Below are 15746 nucleotides of genomic sequence, written 5' to 3'. Positions count from 1 at the left end.
CTGAGGCCGTGCCCAACCCCGTGGTCATGTGACACAAGCCCTGACTGCAGCCTCCCACCCTCTGGCCACTGATAGGCCAGGGCTGACCATGTGATCATGTCAGAGCCAATGAGACACAACTGGAGTTTTGCATGGGCTGGCCAATGGGATCCACGTGCTGGGGATGTCTCGGGCCTTCTCAGTGGGACATTTCCCAGGTCACGGGGGCACCATGCTGCCCAGCCTATCTGGGGGCCAGGAATGAAGCTGTGGCCAGAAGGGAGAGGCCACCATGGCTGTGACATTGTTTGAGACCCAAGAACCCCTTGGTGACTTGAACTTACAGTCCCCAACCCACCTTTTCCTTACCTTAAGCAGTTGGTGCCCCCTTTTCTTTTCATTGGCAGCTGAGTGAGCCCACAAACAGCCGGTCCACACTGTGCTGAGCGGAGAGTCCCGAGGTTGGGTGAACAAGAAGGGACCCCACCTTCCAGGAGTCCCCAGCACATGTTGGTGCTCAGGGTACACTGGAGTGGGCCAGGGGCACCCATGGGGTCATCTCCTGTAGCCTTAGGGCCATGGCCATCCCTGGAGGGCCCAGCAGACTGCCTCCTAATGGGGTCCCAGTCTCATGGCCTGGTTGGATCCTGGGACACATCTCATTTCTTCATGAGCTGTGGGAGGAACTTGTGACAAGGTGTCACTTCCTTCCCAGGAGCAGTGCTGTCCTTTGTGTTCAGGATGTTTCTGCATTGTCTGGGATGTTTGGATGGGCTGTGGGATCTGAGGTCAAAGAGATGTGGCTTCTTCTCCTGGCCCTGCTAAGTGACTCTGGTCAAGCTACTTAACCTTTCTGATTCCCATCTCCTGTCAGTAGATCTTAAAGCATCACAGCCCCATCTCAGAACATTTTTAGGGAGTCTTCATCTGGGCTGTGAACACAGTCTAACTTTGTCCAGTGGGCTGCACTTGCCCCCATCATCACCTATTGTCCACACTGGCTTCCCTTACCCTCCATCTTTAGGAGCAGTTTGCCAAGGCTGAGAAGTACTTCTGAGCCCAGTTGTATGGATTCTCCAATCAGTAAGCTCTGGGGGTGGGTGGGTGGCTCCCTGGGGAGTGGTGACCAGAATTCCCTCTATCAGGGCTTCAAGGGCCAGAGAGAGGGGAGAGAAGGGCTTTGGGACAGATGAAGGGAACTGGCCCTTGGACAGCAGGGCTCCCAGCCCCAGCAGATTTCTGTGCCTCAGAGGGCCTGTGCCAGGCAGCAAGGAGCAGTGCAGAGGTGAGTAGAAGAGGTGGGGTGACTGCCCCATGTGGGTGAAGTGGTGGGATCCAGGGAGCCCCACCCTACAGAGACATGGGCAGTGGAAACCTCGGGGATGATATGAAGCCCCCCCATCACCAACCATTTGACTTTGTGATGATCTCTGGACCTCGGCTTGGCTCTGGGTAAGGGTGCACGGAGCCATCCTTCCTGATTCTATCCCTGCTACTTCCAGATGGAAAAAGCCACTTGCACAAAGGTGCCTCTCTTATGGAAAAGCCCCTAGCTTGCACTTTTTACTCATGACAGATGACCTTGGCTGCCCAATCAAGTCACCTTATCCCAACTTAATACACAGTATTTGTCATCTGTAGATGCCCACCCTGGGCTTAGGAGAGAGCCCAGTCCTTGCAACCCAGCCTCATCAACGTGAAGCAGGGGGACTGTGAGCCTGAGGCTGCCACTGCTTTGGGTGCAGGTATAGAGCTGTGCTGTCCTGGTTTCTGAGTGCCTACCTGTCAGACTGTCCCTGTCACATGCCCCAGCCCCTGCCTGCCTCCTCGCACCCTCTCCAAGCCCCCAGCACCTTCATCCCACCAAGGAGTGTGACTGAGGCCCTTCCAAATACATCTATTTTCCAAAACCTGGAATGCACAGAGACCTAGAGCCTGCCCTCTTGGGAAACTTTAAATTGCATTCTTGTATTCAGATATTAGAAATGAGTAGTCTTTCTACATCTTATTTGTTAAGAACTGCCTGGTCACCTGAGATTTATTACCAAAATCTCAGATGGAAAAACAAGGGAGATTATTTCTTGGGGAAATATTACACATTATGACATGAGAGCATTTTATTTCAAAGCAATGCTTCTCTCTCTTTTGCTTTGACTTTAAAATACACCCTGTGACACACCCAGAATCATTTTTGACAATTCTCTCATCTATTAGGTTTCTGCCAGTGATGCACACAGATATTGTGCTAGCACATGCCATAAATCATGAGGCAGGTCAAAGAGATGGTGGGTGGCTGCAGAGAAAGACAGTTTCCTTCTTATTCAAATGGAAGTGTAGAATTTGGGCATGGCCCTGTAAGCATGTGTGTGTGTGTGTGTGTGTGTGTGTGTATGTGTGTGTGTGTAGGGGCATGGAAAGTGTGGGAGGTGCATACAAAAGATGGTGCAAAATGAGTTTGGGGGTCCAGGAGAATTTCATGAGCTCTCTGTATCTCTGGTTCCTTCTTGTGATCCCCGAACCCTTCCTGCCTCCAGCAGCCACCAGCAACCTGGCATGATGCAAAGAGCTGGGGTTTGGAGCCAGGCTGTTGGTGTCCCAGCACTGCTACTTCTGGGGTCTGTGAGGTGGGGCCAGGGGCTCGATCACCCTGCTCCTTACTGTTCCCAAGTAGTAAGGAGCTCAGTGTCCTACCCAATGTTCTTCAAGGATTTCAGGAAAGGCTACATTTAAGATTTTACATTATTAGCGCCACTGACAAGGAGGTTCAGCCTGGAGTTGCCCTGGTTTGTGCATAGTTATTAACAGTGCTGACTTTCCTAGATAGAGAGTCCTGGTCTGGGCAATAACTTGGATCATCACACTGCTCGGAAGCTATTATCTCATAGAGGGACCTGTGAGGTGGAGGGGAAGACAGAGACCAGCCTGGTTGCAGAATCTTGGGAGAGGCGGAGATTGGATTGTGACCCATTGCCATCATGCAATGCCCCAAGCCACCTGCTTTCTGCAGAACCATTTCCTTTTTTCTTGGATGCCTGCACCTCCAGCCACTGAGCCCATGACTGAAGTTCAGCTTGTCTCAGCCTTTGGGAACAAGGCTGGACTTCTGTCACAGCTTTTCTCCATCTCTGCTTAGTTCCTGGTTCCCTCTCACCTTAGCTCCTGAACCTGCTGCTCCGTTTCCACCCTTCTTCCACTTTCTCATTCATTCTCGAAACCCTAACCATGTCATGATGGTCTGAGATAGGTGAGGGTAGAGCTGTGAAAGTGTAGTCCCAGTCTGAGCCATGACACCAGTGCCGTTCTCAGGGTGTCTTCCCCACCCCAAGCACTTCCCACCCTCCTCTCCCTTAAGGCCCTTCCTGCTGCCATAGGGTGGGACTGGCCTTCACCTTCTCTCTCAAGTTTTTCCAGCATCTTCTCCTTTTCCTAGTTCTTGAATGCCCTACTCATTTATTCTAGGCTGCCTGTGGTATTTGAAAATGTGCATTACTTTTAAACAGAGCAATTAACTTTCATCTCGACCTCTCCCATTGAGACATCCCTGGGCCCTTTCCTTTCATAGTCCAAAGGTCCATTTACAATTTTTCCTAAATTAAAAAAAAATCTGCAGCTGACATGAATTTGACCACTTTCCTAAAATGAATAAGCAGATGTAATCACTTTTATTTGCTTTTAAATAACAATTTTTTCTTCTCATCAGGCAGGTAGGCAGCTCTCTTAAGGTCGACCCAATCTGGCAAAAGCTTATGCAGGTTAGAACAAAACCAAAAAAAAAGAATTTTCCCCACTGCAACCTTTTCAGAATGGTCTCCCAGGGCCAGGCTTCTCATCGCCATGACAACCCCAGTTCCAGGCTCTGGGCAGGTGCTGACTGCATCATCAGAGGGTGCACCTGCCCTAGAACCATCTCTCCCAATTTGGAGTGTGTCTGGCAGTCTCATCCATGCTTTTGTCCTCTTCTTGTGGCCTCTCAATGCCTTCTAACTTAGCTTTGACACTGTAGAAATTTCCAGATGCATTCAAGTAGTCCTTTTCACTGAAACAGATTTTATTGGGATCTACAGGTGTCATCTCCAGAGTGTAAGCACAGACAAGATGAGTAATTTCAGAAAGCCACCAAATGAGTTTGGTAAAGAGTGAAGGCTAAGCTCTGAGTTAAAAGAGAATTGAGGTCATCATCAAGATTTTAGCTCTGAGAGATAGAAGGTGATGAGAAGATCAGAGCTGGAGGACATTTGAATAGACACTTCGCATAACACAGAAGGTATATAGATAGCATAAAAGCACATGGCAAGATGCCCATGGGGAAATGCAAGTGAAAACCACAATGAGGTGCCATTCACACCTTTAGAATGGAAACACTGAAAAATCCTGACCATGTCAAGCACTGGCAAGGATGGGGGACTGTAGGGACAATTAGTTATGGTAGGTGGGAATACACAATGATTCAACCAATCTGGAAAGTTGTTGGCAGTTTCACAAAAACCCTAAGCATATGATTTACCCTGTAACCCAGGTACTAACTGCTAGGTATTACCCTAGAGAGATGAAGATTTAAGTTACCATGAAATCTGTGCATTAATATTTCTAGCAGTATTATCCATTCTCACTCAAACTGGAAATCATCCAAATTCCCCCAAGGACTAACTGGACCACCATGGTGCATCCATAGAGTGGAACCCTGCTCAGCAATTAAAAGGACAGCTGTTGATACACACTCAACCCCATGGAGGCATTTCAAGTGCAGCCCAGTAAGTAGAAGGAAGCAGAGGCAAAAGATTGCGTATTGGAAATCCAGTAGAGAGAACATTCTTGAAAAAGCAAAGGGGTACGAATAGAACCTGAGAATGCCATAGATGACTGGATGCAAATAGGAGCACAGGGGAGTTAGAATTGTTTTGCATCTTGGCTGTGAGGGTGGCAGTTAGAATCTGTGCCTGTTTATAAACCCACAGAAATGTACACCCACAAGAGTGAATTTACTGTATGTATTTTTTTATTTGAAACTGGAGGGCAAAAGGGAAAGAAATATTATTTATGGCTGGTTGGATTTCCCCAGAGTTACCAGGACAGGCCACCTATCTTTGGTAAGAGGGACCTGCACACATGGCCAGCTGCAACCGTACTGCCATGTGTATGCAGAGTTTCCAGAACTTTCCAGTCTGAGGTAGTTCCCATGTTTTGATGAATGCGTAGGTCTGGGCACTTGGAAGCATGCACACAGGATCCAGGCATGACAGTTAATAGGAGCTTCTAGGAATAGGAAAAAGAGGTTAAGACAGATGTGGGCTAAGACAGTCAGGGTGGGAGAGCACCTGCAGGTTACGGGTCATGGCTGCCACATTCCCCCAGAAATAAAAAGAACAAAAAACACAAATATAAATTAAAGTTATGACTAGACAGTGCCAGACCCCTTAGATTATTCCATTCACCAGATTGTTTTTTCTCTTTTTTTCTCTACTGCCTCCTACTGGGAAGCTACACAGCAGTAGGAGTTCTACATATCAGTTAAGATTTCCATTTTAAGTCACAGAAAGACTAACCTCACAACTTCAACCAAGATGGAAAATGTTGGAGATACTGGGATTTCTCACCTAGAGATCAATGCTATATGGGGGACAAAGCAGTTCCACCTTTCTGTTCTGCCTCCCCCCCGGCATCAGGTCCCAGACCTGCTGCTCATAGACACAGATGGCTGCCACAGCTCACAGCATTGCATCTTTAGGTGTGGTGCCCCAAGGCATGGATAAAGAGGCAAAGTCTTTCCAGGAGCCACTGAGACAACTTCTCCTTATGCCTCAGCCCCACTTGTGTGGCAGCATGCCATTTGTCTTAGGAACTCCAAGATGGATAAGTACTAAGGGGCTCAGTTTAATCAAGATACATTACCCCCTGGGAGGGGCCATTCTCCAGCCCCTCTAAGTCATCTGATGAACCGACAGCATCAGTGCTTGTTCTCCAAGGAGTAGGAAGGAGGAGGGGACATGTTGGGATAGGCAATATCTGCCACTACTTTTGTGGTTTTTTTAAAGTAAATTTTATAGAATGTCCTGGCCTTTGATTTGACACATGCTCCTCCACATTTTAAAAGCTTTAGATGAAAGTGGAAGAATGAACTGTTGGCCTAAGCTTGCATGGGAGATATAAGTGACTGCACATAGCCCTTTGTGAGAAGATGTTTAGAGAAGGTGGGCACAGAAGTCCCCGAGGGGTGGGGACAGCTGGGAGTCGCCTGTGAAATGGAAATCCTATGACAGTTTCCAGCCATCAAGGACAAGTTAAATGTGCTTGTTATACTACTCTTCCTAAGACAGACAGGCGCTTCTATATTTAGAAATTCATCCAGCAATGAGGATTTTCACAGCAACCAGAAAAAATGTTTGCTGATTACTGCTCCAGTAACTTCACTCATTCATTCATTTGGCTAGCTGGAACATCTTCCCCAAACTTGACAGTTAATTGAGACTTCCTTTGTGGTTTCTTGCAAAGCAAAGGAAGAAAGAAAGGAAAGGAGAAAAGCAGAAGGAAGGCCACACAGTTGGAAAGGAAATGAGGCTGCCAAGAGGTAGGCAGCAATGCCAGCAGCTACAGGAAGTCAGATTCAGTCTCCCAGCAAATGCTTTTGAGTTGCTTCCTCACTAAGCTCTCTCTGCTGGGTGTTTCTGGGAGTTGGAGGGGTGAGGAACCAGCCCTGTATTTAAAAATCTTCTAATCCAGCAGGGGAGATGATGCAAGTTCACGTGAAATTATAATACATGGTTCTGGGGACAAGCGTGTAAAGGAGAGTAGGAAGAGATGTTCCTGACCCTAGGAACTGGGCAGCGTCCCTGCCCAGGGGCCTACAAAGGTTTGGGGTGTGAGGAGCACTTTTGGTCAGCACTGCTGTACTATCATGGCCACATGGCGGAACGTGCAGGGCTGAGGATGCATGTGGAGCTGGCTGAGCCAGATTCCCCCAAGGCCTGGGGGTGGCTGGCCATCTTTATAGCTCAGGGTGGGTTCTGGAATTAAATAAGCCATTTGCGAAGTCTGTTGAGAGCTAACCACCAGCCAGTCCCCACAAGCACCCTCCAAGCCCCTGCATGTACACACACACACACACACACACACACATGCACACAAACACATGCACACACACACACACACCTCGAGCTCACTTGAACTCATGTCTTACAGGTGATTCAAGAGACTATTCTAATGCTGTCTTTGGACTCTGAGGTCACAGGGAAGGCAAGACTTGTAAAGACCATACATTAATGTGAAAAAAATATTCAATGCACAAGATAATATCATTTTCAAGAGTGCTTGAGTCCCAATGTCATCATACATGGCTGTATGATGCAGTGAATAGTATATTATCTATGGTTCTATATATGGAGATGATATACTAAATTATTTAAAGCCTATCTCTGTTATTTTCCCCCAAGATTTATTAACTGGGACTGTATTTCTTTGCTTTACATATCATACACAATATCTAGAATCTTCATTAATTATTAATAAATTAGTAATTGATTTATTAATTTGCAACATTCTTTGGCCACTGCCTGGGGTACTTGCTCGAACCCCCACGAAGGAAAGAGCTGGTCCCAGGAAACCCAGGAATCCGTGGGGCAGCAGGAGCATCCATTCACTTGCCTCATCCCACCCAGCATACCCCAGACCCCTCCCAGTGGCTGGCCCCATAAAGTGCTCACATTCTGGAATGTTCACTCTGTATTTAATTAAAAGCACCAAGGTCATTCACTGACTGTTTCAGCTAGTTCCAAGGCCTGCTTGGTTTTTATGGGATCCCATTAAAGTTCACTGTAGATATGTTAAAACTTTAAATGCTTTATATAAAGAATTAAACTACTTTATGTGACTTTTGCCCAGATCAAGGGCATCCACACAAGATCCTCTGTACACACCTGGGTGAGAGCCGAGGTGAGAGCAGAGCTAACTCAGGCCTTCCCACTGCACAGCCCTGTCCTGGGCCCTTTGTGCAGTGGCTCGCAGGCAGGGCCAGCCCCTCTCCCAGCTGGCCCCATCCAGCATGGGGCCTCGGGCCCCTGAGACACAGCTGGTCTGAATTGAGATGTGCTGTAAGTGTGGCATGCACCCAGATGTTAAAGACTAAGTCCAAAAAAATGAATATGCACCCAATGTTTTTTATATTGATGCCATGCTGAAGTGATAGTATTTTGGGTATACTGGATTGATAAAATGTCATGAAAATGAATTTCACCTCTTTCTTTTTATCTATTTTATCTTTCTTTTTATCTATCAGGAAATTTAAGATACACATGCAGCTGGCATTTTAGTTGTTCTAGAGAGTGCTGGGTTAGACTTTCAGCCCTCCACCACCTGCAGCCACGGAGAAACCTGCAGCCACGGAGACATTTGTCTTGGACTTCTCTGTCCCCTTATGCATAGACTTTTGGGGGAAGAAAACAAAACCCAACAGAAAACATCCCGAGCCCCACCTGTTTGCTGCCTCTTCCCAGGCCACGTTCAGCAAAGCCCTTCAGCTGTTCAAGCAGTGGAGGTGGCAGAGCCTCCATGAAGGAAAAACTCAGTCAGCATCCTGCCCTTCCCTTGCAGCACTGCCCATCACTGCAGAAACAACCACCCATGCATCAGCACCCGCCACTGCAGCAGCACATACCATTGCAGCAGCACGCACCATTGCAGTAGCACACACTGTTGGACCCATTTCACTGATGAAAACATGGAGGCTCCAAGGTTGAAGTAGCTCACATACAGTTCTCTGAGCCAGTAGGAGGTTGAGCTTAGTGGCCTGCCTGACCCCAAAGCTTGGTCTTTCCTGGTTTTTAAAAAAGTGATAAAATTTACCTCATTGACCAACCCAGTTAATTTGTATTTCTGTTGCATTCTCAAAAATTCTAAGCTACCTGGGGTCAGGATCAAGCCACTGGCAGATGAAAGAAGCTTGTGCTGTTCCTGCTTGCTCTCTTCCTCTTTTCTCCTGTCTGTCTTTTGAAGTAGCAAGTGATGCAGCACCCTCAGTGTCCCAGATCTCTTCTGTCCAGTGACTGCGGGGCAGCCAAACCCCCACCTGGTGCAATGCCAACTCCTGAACCCTGGGTGGCCCTGCCCGGGCACGGGCTGAACTCCAAGTCATGTCGGGCTGCTCCTGGCCTGAGTTTCTCTTCATCCTCTGCAGCCATTCGGGCAGCTTTCCAGGTTCTCCTGCACCAAGGCAGATGGCTGTGCTGCCCACACTCCATGCCCATGGCACACAGAGCCCCTCCCTTTCCAGTGAGGTGGCTGTCAGGGGCACCCCCACCCTCCCATGACCTGCCGGGTGGCTCTGGGGGTTTCTATAGGCAGCGCCCTGCCCCATGCGTGCATTGAGGAGAGGGCCCAGCTCCCCCTCTGCCTGGTTTCCACTGTGGGAGGTGGCACCAGAGGCGACTCTGGGGAACCCCCGCCACCTCCACCAGCACCTCAAGGGCCTTGGGTGTGCTGGGAGGGGTGGGAGGGTCCTTGTGGTCATGATTTCTTACCTGAAAATATGGGAGATCTTCTCTTTCAGGCTCAGGGCTTAGGCTCAGTTGTACATCTGGGAAGTGACAGTGCAGTGGGGCTGAGAGTCAAAGGCTTGAGAGTGCACAGCCAGCCAATCCGAGGTCTGCCTGACTGCTCTGGGCCCTCGCATGACCTCCCAGCCTCCCTTTCCTCAGCTGTGGGCGGGTGAGAGCACTCGTCCTGGGGAGCCCTGAGCTCAGGTCTGTGGGCATAGCACAGAGGCCCAGGCCCTGCCCAGGATGGCCACAGCCCATGGCAAGTGCCCGGCTGTGACTGCAGCCCCAGGGTGGGTGAGTGCGGGAAGCCGGTGTGTGGGCCCCCTTCTGGAGCAGCAGCTTCGCTTGCGGATATCTGCTCAGCTCAGGCAGGCAGATGGATAAGTCTGTTGGGGGCTATGAGGCCAGCCTAGGAGCGTGCCCCAGTGTGTGGGCCTTCCCGTTGTAACTCATGGGGGCCAAGTGTTTGAACCCTCCAGGGCTTCTCGACCTCCCTAATGCTGGCATCTGGTGCTGAGCAGAGGAGGGTGACTGTCCCATGCACAGTAGGGTCTTGGCAACGACCTGGTCTCTGCCCAACAGATGCTGGGAATGTTGTCCCCCCGACCCCAATTGTGATGATCTAAAATGTCCCCAGGAATTGCCACATGACCTCTGTGGGGCTGGATGGCTAACCAGGACACTCAGCATTCACCTTTACAGTAGCAGTGCCGGGGAATTCCTGCTTTCCCCACTCTGTAGAACTGGGTCCTGGCACAGTTAACCATATCACCCAGGGTCAGGGACTCTGGGTTTGGGGAGCGCTGTGCCCATGCCTCACATCCCCCTGATCTGGGCAAATTCAGAGGGGTTAGGCAAGATATCTACCCACCCCCTTGCCCCCCTATGTCTTCTTCCTACAGCATACTTAGCTCCCCTGCTGCAGGAGGCAGTGTCCTCGTGTCTGGTAAGTGCCTGTGTTGATGGCTGTTCACCCTGAAGCCTACACAGAGATGCAGCAGTGCCGAGCTGGGGCCTCCCCACCTGCACTGTGGGTGTGGGGTCAGGGCACCCTGGACCCAAGGAAGGGAGCAGAAGGGGAAGTTGAGGCCAACCCACCCGGGCTGGCTCCTCACAGCTTTACCAATGCTGGTCCCATCTGGATCTGCTTTTAATTCCATTTCAGCCTGGGGGCCAAAGTAAAACATTTTGCTTCCCTAAAAACAACTAAGGCTTGGTAATACTGAAGAGAGCCATTTGCATGTTAACTCTTGGAACCACATGGAAATTAAAGTTCTATCAATTATAACACAGAAACTCTCCTTGAATGTAAACACCCACATGCAATTTACTCTGTTTGGATGTGTGTACACAGAACTGATACCAAACAGTATTAAATGATCATTAGTAACAAACCACCAAGAGTTTCTGGTTGATGCCTCTTTAGGCTGAGGATGCTGCAGAATTGTCAAAATATCTGGCACTGTTTCTTGTGCTAATTTTCCCTGTGGTTTCTGGATATGCGCTGTGCTGTCAAAGCTGTTGCTGGCCATGGAGTGGAGTGCCAAGCTAGGGACAGGGGGTCATGTACCCCATCTCCCCTTCAGTGACCCAGTGTAAATCAGTGAAGGAGCCCCTGCCCCTTCCCTTCAGGCAGAGGAGAGTGAACAAAGCACGGGAATGGGAAGCACTTGCCTCGGGAAGCTTCAGGCCTTCTCCCCTAGCATTTCCTTCCACTTCTGGAACTGCTCCGCTGACATCCTGCACACACCCCCAGGTCAGGTGCATTCTGTCTCCGTTCCCGGGGACCTGATGATGCCTTGAAATTCACCTTTGTCCCATATATGATATTTACTGGTTTTGGTATTTTACTCCCAGCTGCATCTACAGCATGCGATCTGAAGTAAGGTCAGTATTTTTCATGCAAGCACGCATTCATTTGCTCATTCATTAATGCATAGGTTATTCATTCATCCATTCATTCATTCAACTAATGCTATGGAATACCTGTTATTGATCTGCCTTGTCCCTCATTCATGAAAATGGAAATCTAATGATTCTGACAGTCAGTAAGCAAATGGAAAATGAATACATTTGTGAAGTGTGCCCTGAAATAGGAGAAAGGGGTGTAGCAGGCCCAGCTCCCTCTGAGAAGTGGGGCTCAGCTGCCTAACTTAGGTGGGGTGGCACTGGTCTCAGAGCCACAGACTTCATTCCAGGCTGCAGGACCTGCTGGCAGCATGAGTGGCTTCTTTAGCCCTGGGGGCCTGCATGGCTAGAGGAACTCCGCATACTCCATCTCTTTTAATTGCTATCACTGAAATTAGGGTTTTTTACATCCTCTAATTAGGTAAGAGAGCTCAAGGAAGTTACAGAAACCCAGCGAGCATGCAGGAGCTGAGGTCTCAAACCAGAACTGTCTCATTCTGAAGTCCGAACTTGGTGGGGCAGCAGACCTGAGGGCTTGACCCAGATTTCTCCTTGAAAACTGCAGCATTCTGTGATGTCCCAGGATGAAGAAATGGACTGCCTGCCATGCCCACTTGCCCTCTGGTGCAGCCCACCATGTCCACTGGCAAGCAGGGAGAAGAGGTTTTCCAGTGTGAATTGTGGTCTTGGTCTTCTCATGTGTCATATGGGGCTGTGATATCACTGCATGGAATCTGTTTGCAGATTCAGTGGGATGATGATGATGGGGAGGATTCCTGGAGTCACACTCAGGCTAGGGTGCAGCACCAGGCTAGGGTGCTGCTTCCAAAGGCCTCTGTCTTGTTTTCATTTGGCCACCTCTGGAGGGGCCCACTCCTCTTGTACAGAATGCCTGCAGGCTTAAATAAACCTCAGCTTATCCAGGTGAAGACACGAACCTCACCCACCTCTTCCCTCTTGGCACCTGAGATGCCCCTGTCTTGCCTTCAGAGGCCACCTTTCTTTCTTTGAGCATTATTCTGATAACAATACAAAAACAATAAAAAGGCCCTTCCCAAAAGGCAGTTCCCTTGTTTATTGATTCACCCAGCCAGGTTCTTTTAGGCAGACACAAGTTTTATGATAAAACTTCAGTCTTGCTTTTTATGACACTAAATAATGCATTGTGCTTTTGAAGTGTTTCAGTGTCCATGGGGCAGCCTGGCCCCAGAAGACATTTCCTCCAAATTGCACACTTGCAGAATCATGGTCAATGTTCTCTCCATCAGTGCTGGTACCAAGATGGCAGACTGGAAACCACTGTCTCTAATTGGCAATTAAATTCTTCATTGTGCTTTTTTATATTATATTTCTGCTTGGCATAAGGGTCCCTGTCAGTGGATGAATGAATGGCCGGTGCCTTGACCAGAAATTCCCACACTATGTTTGCCCTCAAAATCCCCCACCCCACCCCGTGCCCTGCGAGAACCTAAAAGAACTCCTGTTGTCCTTGAAGTCAAGTCATGATTGAGAAGATGAGTGCACATCCACATGCCCCCAGCAATGATGCAGGGTGCTGGGTGTTTTCAGTTTCCTCGCTCCAAGCCCGACGAGCACTGCAGACCCACATCCCATTCTCCCCTGTTTCCTGGGGCTTTGAGTTCCTTGGCTTGGAGGCAAGGACAGCCAGCTCCTGGCTCCATTGGAAAGTAGCAGAGTTTGACAGCATTCAAGGAGATAGCCTCCCCGTTGGGATCCATGTAGAAGGACTTTCAGGGAGCAGCAGCTTTAGGGTGGGAGCCAGGCAACTCTGGAAGGGGTGACAGTGGAGGATGAGTGGGGAATAGGAAAAGCTGGTTTGGACAGCTCTGCTGTGCCCCCTTCCACGCGAGTGCATTCACATTTACCATGAGGAATCACAAAACCAAAATCCATCTCCATTAAGGCTGAGCACCAGGGCCAGAGAGGCGGGTATAGCTCATTAGTGTCTGGCTGGGAGTTGCTGGGCTCCCACTGCACACTCAGGCTCCTACAGAGTCGTGGCTGCAGCCCCACCCACAACAAGGGGAGACTGCCCAGGCCGTACCACATGGTGGGGTCTGCACGGATCTGAGCACTCCCCCGAGGACACAGCTGCTCTGTCCTTAAGTGGAAAATGCAAGTTCTATGGCATTAATCACAAACTTTAGTAACTCCCTGGATGAACCAATTGCTTTCTGTGGCAGTAAAATGAACAATTCATTGTAAATTATTTAAAGGCAAATCACTTTAAGTGAAAGCAATAAAAAGACAAATTGGCAATTGAGTTTTGTGGGAGAATGTAAGAGGGTGATTTGCATTGGTGGGTATCAGTGGAAGACTTAAATGTAGGAGAGAAAAAAACACACTGTCATTTCAAAATTTCCAAACAAAGCCCTGGCAGGCAGTCATGTCCAGGTGCATGGTTTCTGTGTAAAGCTCTTTGCACCTCTGTTTGCCATGGAGAGGGTGACCAGGCTTTGAAATGAAGGATTTTCCCACCGGGGCCAGGGTGACATTGTCAGCAATGTAACTGATTTTTATACTATGCTTTTTAATGGGACAAATATTGATGTTGTCCAGAATAAGTCTTTCTTGGATTACATCCAGTTCCCCAGAGTCCCCATGATGGAGACTCTGTTAGTTCCAATTTTGCAGGGTGAGCCTGAGAAGCAATTGCCTCTTTAAATTGCCTGGGTCCTCCTGGGACCTAGCACAGCACACCAGAGCGTTGCTGGAAAACATTCACACAGAGCCATGCCCTTACCTCGGTAAAGCCTCTTTTCTAGAATATTCTCCCATTTGGAAAGGAGGCTTTGGCAATCTCTTTGATGGAATTCCTACCAATCTCAGTCACAAGTTGGGTGGAGGGGTGAACATATAAAGAATCATCCCTGAAGCTGATAATTCTTCAACATTCCAAGCAGCCAGCAAGGCACTAACCCCCCTTCTGCCTTTTCTTATTTCTTTTTTTCTTAAACAAATCTTTTTAAAAATATCATCTATAGTCCATGTACCCTGCTTGGTGTGGAGGCTGAGCCATGTGCTCCAGCCTACTGGAGTTTATGGTCAAGCAGGAGAGATGCAACTATTTTCTCTCCACCATCTTCAGGTTCTTTTACCTCCACCATCTTTGGGTTATTTTCCCAAATGGGAATGCAGCAGACAGACCTAGAAGAGGGCTGAGACATCTGCTTTGCAGCAGGCTGGCCTGTTTACTGTAAGGGTGGCAGGAGCCCAGTCGGGGACTTTCTACATTGAGAAGGATATTTTAGTGGCCCCCCCAAACCCTGACTTGATGCATAAAACTCTGTCCCAAATGGATACTACCATCACTATGCTGGGAGATATCATCAGAGCTCCTGGCATAAAGAGGGTTCAGTCAGATATGTTTGGGGCAGCTGAGTTAACTGGCAGCTAGGTGTCTCCTGCAGGACTTCTCAGGGCCTTGCTCAAGCTTGCACGTGCAGCACAGGTCTCCAAGGAGGGGCTGAGGGTGAGTGTCTCCTTGTTTCCCTCCAGGCCAGGAAGACCGTCTGCAATGCACAGTCAGTTGAACAAATGTTTGAGGGCAGAGGCTGCTTTTCCACCTCCGACTGTGGGTGGGGAGGGCACTCTGAATAAGCAACAAGCACCCCGGTGCATGGGTATGTGCCATATCCCTCCAGGCCACATACCTCCTAATCTTTGGTCCATGCATCAAGCTGAGCACTGTTTCCTGAAGCATCTTGCCGCCCAGCCTTGTGCCTCTCAGGTCTGCTGTAAGGCACTACCTGTTCCACACCCCCATCCTGACCAGCCCCTTTGGACGCTGCCCAGTTCTCTTCTTCATGGGAGGTAGTTGTGCACTGAAGTCCAGTGTACCCATCCCCTCCAACCTTCCCATGCTTATGCTTCCATTAATGCAGCCAGTAACCATTGGATAATTTTCTGGCAGCTACATCATATACGTATCTTAGACAAAGCTGTGTGATGTTTCTTGAAAACCACTTCCTGGCCCCACCTGCACCGTGGAGCTCTTAGGTAGTGGGTTACTCAGACTTAAACTTGAAACTTCTGTTCAACCTCAACTAATCACTGCTGCTTCCTCACCCAGTTGCTATTCCTCCTCCTCTCACATTATTCAGATTTGATTTATGCTCCCCATGAATACCCACAGCAGACAGGTGGCTGTAGCCAGGATGGGTCAGCACAGGGCTAGACATGGCCTTCAGTAAATATGTTGGTCACCCAGGCTGTCTGGCTCCTTTGTTTTCCTGAATGGATGGATCTGCCCAGCTCCACCCGTATTGGCTGCATCACAAACTCCAGGAGAGCTTCTCCAGAAGCCTCAAG

The sequence above is a fragment of the Tamandua tetradactyla genome, assembly GCF_023851605.1.
Source record: "Tamandua tetradactyla isolate mTamTet1 chromosome 22 unlocalized genomic scaffold, mTamTet1.pri SUPER_22_unloc_2, whole genome shotgun sequence".
Taxonomy (NCBI): domain Eukaryota; kingdom Metazoa; phylum Chordata; class Mammalia; order Pilosa; family Myrmecophagidae; genus Tamandua; species Tamandua tetradactyla.
The sequence above is the reverse complement of the archived record's forward strand: the minus strand, read 5'-3'. Positions refer to the sequence as shown.